The sequence below is a fragment of the Dendrobates tinctorius genome, unplaced genomic scaffold (assembly GCF_039654945.1).
Source record: "Dendrobates tinctorius isolate UK_male_01 unplaced genomic scaffold, ASM3965494v1 ptg000011l, whole genome shotgun sequence".
NCBI lineage: Eukaryota > Metazoa > Chordata > Amphibia > Anura > Dendrobatidae > Dendrobates > Dendrobates tinctorius.
In genome coordinates this window covers 99,393,335-99,399,834 of record NW_027361679.1, presented here as the reverse complement: position 1 = coordinate 99,399,834, position 6,500 = coordinate 99,393,335, and the positions used below count along the sequence as shown (strand labels likewise).

At 45.0% G+C, this 6,500-nt stretch overlaps 1 long non-coding RNA gene across 1 annotated transcript in view; it reads left to right on the top strand.

Moving 5' to 3' along the window:
* The first annotated feature begins 2,652 nt into the window (after positions 1 to 2,652).
* Positions 2,653 to 6,500, top strand: part of LOC141049103 (uncharacterized) — a 28,189-nt gene continuing 24,341 nt past the window's right edge. Inside the window, exon 1 of the long non-coding RNA XR_012220253.1 lies at positions 2,653 to 2,948. This is a non-coding gene — a long non-coding RNA (uncharacterized lncRNA). The remainder of the gene's footprint in view (positions 2,949 to 6,500) is intronic.

Here is a 6,500-nt window from a genome sequence, read left to right as displayed (position 1 = left end):
ACCATTCTAAATCTTATTTATTCACTTGATAAATGTGAAACAGCATATCATATCTCACCTTGGTATTTAGTGGCGGTGAAATTACACGGTCTGCATAGCTCAAGAAATGGCTGGAGTGAGCCTCCCGACCCCCTGGAGGAGGCGTGGGCGGAGGCCATCATGACGGGGGGGTTGGAGGTTTTAGTGAGGGAAGGGTTAAAGGGGAGGGGGAGCTAGGGGGTATTTAAGATAGGGACTGGGGGGTTCCCGCCCTCTGTTCCTGTTTTCCCAGCTCCAGAACAGTCCCACCCTCCCTCCCTTTTTCTTTTGGGACAGCGGTGCGTGATTCTATTTTGGGTCATGGCGGTTTTGGGGGAGGGGGGAGTCCTTGAAGTTGGTGGAAATTGGTTTTGGAGACTCTGTGGGTAGGGTCTCCTTCGTTCAAAGGTATGCTGGTCGTGATCTGGTGAAAGGTGGATGCGGAGTTTTCCGTCGGAAGAGGGCGGATCTCCAAGGAGTTTGTGGACAATATCTATTGGTGTGCTGGTGCTCCCGAGCCTGTGGGGTAACGGCTGGGAGCAAATGGTCGGGGGTTGTTCACAATATTTTGGACTATTTCACCATGATCTTGTGGCTTCAAGGACTTCTCCTTCCAGGGTTAAATTCATTGTACTCATGTTATTTATGATACAGTGTTTATTGTTTGTTTGTTGTTATAATAAAAGGCTGCTGTGGCCATAAAAATTCCAAAAGAAATACCGGTGTCTGTGTATTAGTTGGCGCCGAGGTGGTGGTGGTGGTGGTTTTATGGTCACGGTGGGGTTTCGGGGGTAAGTCAAAATGCTTGTTATCCCCACGAGGTAAATACTTGACAATACCAACGTCATGCAGATTGAAAAAAAAAATTCTATTGCTAAACGTGATACAACTCACGATATCATATGTTATAATTTTGTGGCGGTGAAATGAAGCTGTCTGCAGACCTCACGCACATTTAAAAAAAAAAAAAAATTTCTGTTGCTAAACGTGACACTGTAAGGAGGTGGTGGGGACCCTCATGTACCTTCTCTCTCCTGAATGCTGTCTGCACGATTACATGCGGAACCTCATTGTTATAAATGTGTAATGCAATATTTATGTACTGTGATGTCATGTATTTGCCATGTATTGTGTATATGTTTAGGATTAGAGATAGAAGTTAACATAGCGGGATTAGAATAGAGGGGGCACAATAGAGATAGAGCAATAGGATAGATAAGAGTGTTAGTGTGGCGCCCCTGAGGCTTCAGTCGCCACAGAGGTACTGCATCTTCTCCTAAGGTGTGGTACCCCACCATCCAGGTAGGCTGGGAACTCCCTTTCACATTCCAACACCTGCACCCCACACACAGGATAGTTCAGCAGGGACCCATCCATGCTTTATGCTGGAAAGGTCATAGGGTGCCTTTTGTGGTCCCTGGCTTCGTAACATGAAAGGTGCTGGGGAGGCGGGTGGAGTTAGATATAAAAGAGAGGGAAGGTGTAGGATTTCAGGTCAGTCTGACAGAAGGTCAGTGGAGAAAGGAAGTCACTCAGACAGGAGTGAGGATCCCTGGAAGAGGGATGGATGAAGGAGTGCTGCAGATGCCTCAGTGACCTGAGCCAGCTGGCACGGGAAAGGAACAGAAGGAAAGAGACGTAGACTGGAGACTACAGATTCCATAAGAGAGAGATAGAACAGATCGGAACGAAGGAGAATAGAAGGACGGTGGGAAGCAGGTTAAGAAAGAGAGAGAACCCTTCCAGTCCAGAGCGCAAAGGCCGGAGCCCGGTCCCCGAGGTTGATTGGATCTTTATGTCCGGCAACAGACACCAGAGGAGTAGTGAGCCACTATCGCCTTACTCCCATCATAGACTTGGGACACAACAGCAACTGAATAGAGAGCCGGGACGCAGAGAGGAGTCCACGAAGCAGGCTACAGCTGTCTGTCATACAAGTAGAGACTAGGAACACCTAGAGAGAGGCATTCCAGGGTAACTAAGTAATGGAGTGCTTCACACCTAAAGGCGCATTGGAGGAGTCATTCAGTAAGGTACATATTGGCGGAGTGTGGAGGGGAGAACCCTATCCAGCTTGGAGGTTGGCTGGGGCCCTGACCTGAAGAACACAGTGCGGAGGCAGGCATTGGTGTGAACTGCAAACAGTGAGTAAAGCTTTGGAACCGAATACTCTGGTGTCCTCCAGTTATTCCAGCACCGCTACATCTGGGTAACAACATCTATACCATTCTGCGCCTCTCCTCATCCATTGCACCTACACTGCCCTGAGACTACAGCTCCACCTGTGGGGAGCTACACCATCTTTGCTGCACCACACCATCAGTCCCAGTGGATCTGTATGCAGCGTTGGCTCAACACCTTACTTGCCAAACACCACGGGTGGTGTCACGAACTATCCAAATAAACTATTACACCATTAACATCACCGCCATTGATATTGGGCACCCAGGGCCACGGACCAGGTCACCGCTGCTGTGACACACATTCCCCCTGACACCGGCCCGGTACCAAGTACCCCGCTGCCCTGGGTGTGAGGGGCGACCCAATTTGTTAGATACAGGCAGCATAGGGGTTAAGCAGATGGGAGGAGTCACAGCAGAACAGCACAGAGCAGGGAGGTATAGGAAAGGCACTTCCTGATTAGAGGCAGACACCTGAGCACCTTGCCCAAGGGCAGGATGTGTGAGCAGAGTATTACAGGCAGTGGGGATAAAGCTGTTTTAGTAAGGGGCACTATATAGAACTTATACAGAACCGTTCCAAGTAAGGATCTGAAGCTAGCGGCTGGGATTAAGAGGTAGCTTAGTTGGCAAGCCCATTACCCTATAACTCGCAGCTGGACCAGGGAAACGGCAGGAAGATGGTGGGACTGGAGCACGAGTGGGACAGAGATTGTCCAGAAGAGCGACAGTGATTGTCCAAGGAAACAGGTGGGACATGGATTGCCCAGAGATATAGTTAAGCTTGCTGGGAAAGGGAAGCTGATGCAGAAGATAGAGTTTGTCCAGATGACAGGGAAAGATAACTTACTTAAATTGTGCTGCCTGTGTGAAGAATGCAGATAAGATGTCTCTGTGCTTGACTTATACTGCCTATGTGATGAATACGCTGCTGTCTAGTAAGGTTTAGCTGCTGGAAAAAGACATCGTCTCTGAAGTGATTTGTGGAGCTCATGAATGAGGAGCCGACATGGGAGCAGCTGAGGGGAATCTAACAAAGCCTGTGAGTGTGCTGTGGTGCATGCTTCACATGCAGTACAAGTGACTTTATTTATCTTTTCATGTACAAGGTGCCGGGGTGCTTACTGACTGTTGCTTAGTGAACTCACCCATGACTACCACTCTGTGTCACCTTGTTACAATACAACTCGTCATATCCCACATTGTAATTTTGTGGTGGTGAAATGAAGCTGACTGCAGACCTCACGTATATTAAAAAAATATTTTTTTCTGTTCCTAAACGTGATACAGCTTGCCGTATCTCATGTAGTCATTTTGTGGAGGTGAAATCAAGCTGTCTGCAGACCTCATACACATTTAAAATAATATTTTTTTCTGTTGCTAAACGTAATACAGCCCACAATGTCCCACATTGTAATTTTGTGACGGTAAAATAAAGCTGTCTGCAGAGCTCACGCAGATAAGCAAACTGTTTTTCTGATGCTAAATGTGATACAGCCCGTCGTATCCCACGTTGTCATTTTGTGGCCGTGAAATGAAGCTGTCTGCAGACCTCACGCACATTAAAAAAATAAACATTTCTGTTGCTAAATGTGATACAACTCGTTGTATCCCATGTTGACATTTTATAGTGGTAAAATGAAGCTATCTGCAGAACTCATTAAAAAAAATATTTTTTTCTGTTTCTAAACGTGATACAGTCCGCCATATCTCACACTGTCATTTTGTGGGGGTGAAATAAACCTGTCTGCAGCGCTCATGCAGATGATAAAAAAATGTTTTTCTATTGCTAAACGTGATACAGCCTACCATATCCCATGTTGTAGTTTTGTGGCGGTTAAATGAAGCTGTCTGCAGATCTCACGCACACTAGAAAAATTATTTTTTGTTGATAAATGTGATACAGCCTGCCATATACCACATTGTAATTTAGTAGCAGTAAAATGAAGCTGTCTGCAGACCTCACGCAGATGAAAAACAAAAACAGTTTTTCTGTTGCTAAACGTGATACAGCCCGTCGTATCCCACATTGTCATTTTGTGGCAGTGAAATGAAGCTGTCTACAGACCTCATGCATGTAAAAAATATTTTTTTCTATTTCTAAATGTGATACAGCCCACGGTAATCCACTTTCTCATTTTGTGGCGGTAAAATGAAGCTGTCTGCAGACCTCATGCACATTTTAAAAATATTTTTTTCTGTTGCTAAATGTGTTACAGCCTGCCAAATTCCATGCTGTAATATTATGGCCGTGAAATAAACCTGTTTGCAGAGGTCATGTAGGTCAAGACAAAAAAGTTTTTCTGTTCCTAAACGTGATACAGCCCATCCTATCCTACATTGTCATTTTGTGGCAGTAAAATGAAGCTGTCTGCCAACCTCACGCACCTTAAAAAAAAAATTCTGTTGCTAAACATAATACAGCCCACCAAATCCCATGCTGTAATTTTGTGGCGGTGAAATAAACCTTACAAAGTCAAGAAATAGAAGGCGAGCACCATCACAATAGTCCACACATCCGAACCATCATACGTGTATAAAAGAGACGCAGCCGGCAATACACCTGTTTTACCCTTAGGTGCACATTCATGGAAAATAAGCTAATCCACATAGCAAAAAATATTAGAAAAGGCGGCACTCACCGGGTAATGTAGTCAAGGCTTTATTATAAAAGCATATCAGCGGGAGAATGGGTGCAAAAAGGAGATAGCAACGACGATCGTTTCGCGCTGCAAAGGCGCTTCCACAGGTTACATGGTGAGCTGCAACCGGCCAAGGAGGAAATACCCACAACCAGAAGTCAGGACCCCTCCCACCGGTGCCGCTCACTTGCTGAGCAATCAACAAAACAACAAAAAAATATATACATAGTTCACATAAGTGAAAGCAAAAATAATAATAATACATATAATAGTACCATAAATACAAAGGGAAAAAGAGAAAAAACCACAAGCCTAAAAGAAGCGAAAAAAAAACGATTTTTCACCAAAAAATTTTTTTTCCATTTCACAAAAAAACAGACATATCAATCCTCTCATTGAGTCCCATACGCTCTAAAGCACGGGTTTGCATAATCCACCTGGCCTCTCGTTTCAATAAATTCCTATTCAGATCACCTCCCCGTGAGGGTAGAGTAACCCTTTCTATGCCAGCAAATGATAATGCCGTTCTTTTCTAATATTTTTTGCTAGTTGAAATAAACCTGTTTGCAGAGCTCAAGTACATGAAAATGAAAAAAAGTTTTTCTGTTGCTAAGTGTGATGCAGCCGGCCGTATCCCAAGTTGTAATTTTGTGGCGGTAAAATAAACCTGCCTGCAGAGCTCATGGAGATTAAAAAAAATGTTTTTCTGTTGCTAAACGTGATACAGCCTGCCATATCCCATGTTGTCATTTTGTGGCGGAGAAATGAATCTGTCTGCAGACCTGTTGATAAATGTGCAAATGAAAAAAAAAAAAGTTTTTCTGTTGGTAAACGTGATGCAGCCTACCATATCTCACATTGTCTTTTTGTGGCAGTGAAATGAAGCTGTCTGCAGACTTCACGCACATTAATAAAATGATTTTTCTGTTCCTAAAAGTGACACAGCTCTCCATATCCCACGTTGTAATTTTGTGGCTGTGAAATAAACCTGCCTGCAGAGCTCATGCCGTTGAAAAAAAAAAGTTTTTCTGTTAGTAAATGTGAGACATCGCTCCGTATCCCACGCTGTAATTTTGTGGCGGTGAAATAAACCTGTATGTAGACTTGAGTTCATGCTGATGAAAAAGAAAAATGTTTTTCTGTTGCTAAGTGTGATACAACCGACCATATCCCACCTTATCTTTGAGTGGCTGTGAAATTGTTATGAGCTGTTGGGTCGCCCTCGCACATCCAGGGCAGCGGGGTACTCGGTACCGGGCCGGTGTCAAGGCGGGAATGTGTCACAACAGCAGTGACCTGGTCCGTAGCCCTGGGCGCCCAATATAAATGGCGGTGATGTTAATGGTGTTAGAGTTTATATGAATAGTTTGTGACGCCACCCGTGGTGTTTGGCAAGTAAGGTGGTAAGCCAACGCTGCATGCAGATCTGCTAGGACTGATGGTGTGGTGCAGCAGAGATGGTATAGCTCCCCACAGGTGGAGCTGTAGTCCCAGGGCAGTGTAGGTGCAATGGATGAGGAGAGGCGCAGAATGGTATGGATGATGTTACCCAGATGTAGCGGTGCTGGAATAACTGGAGGACACCAGAGTACGCGGTTCCAAAGCTTTACTCACTGTTTGCAGTTCACACAACTGCCTGCCTCCGTACTGTGTTCTCCAG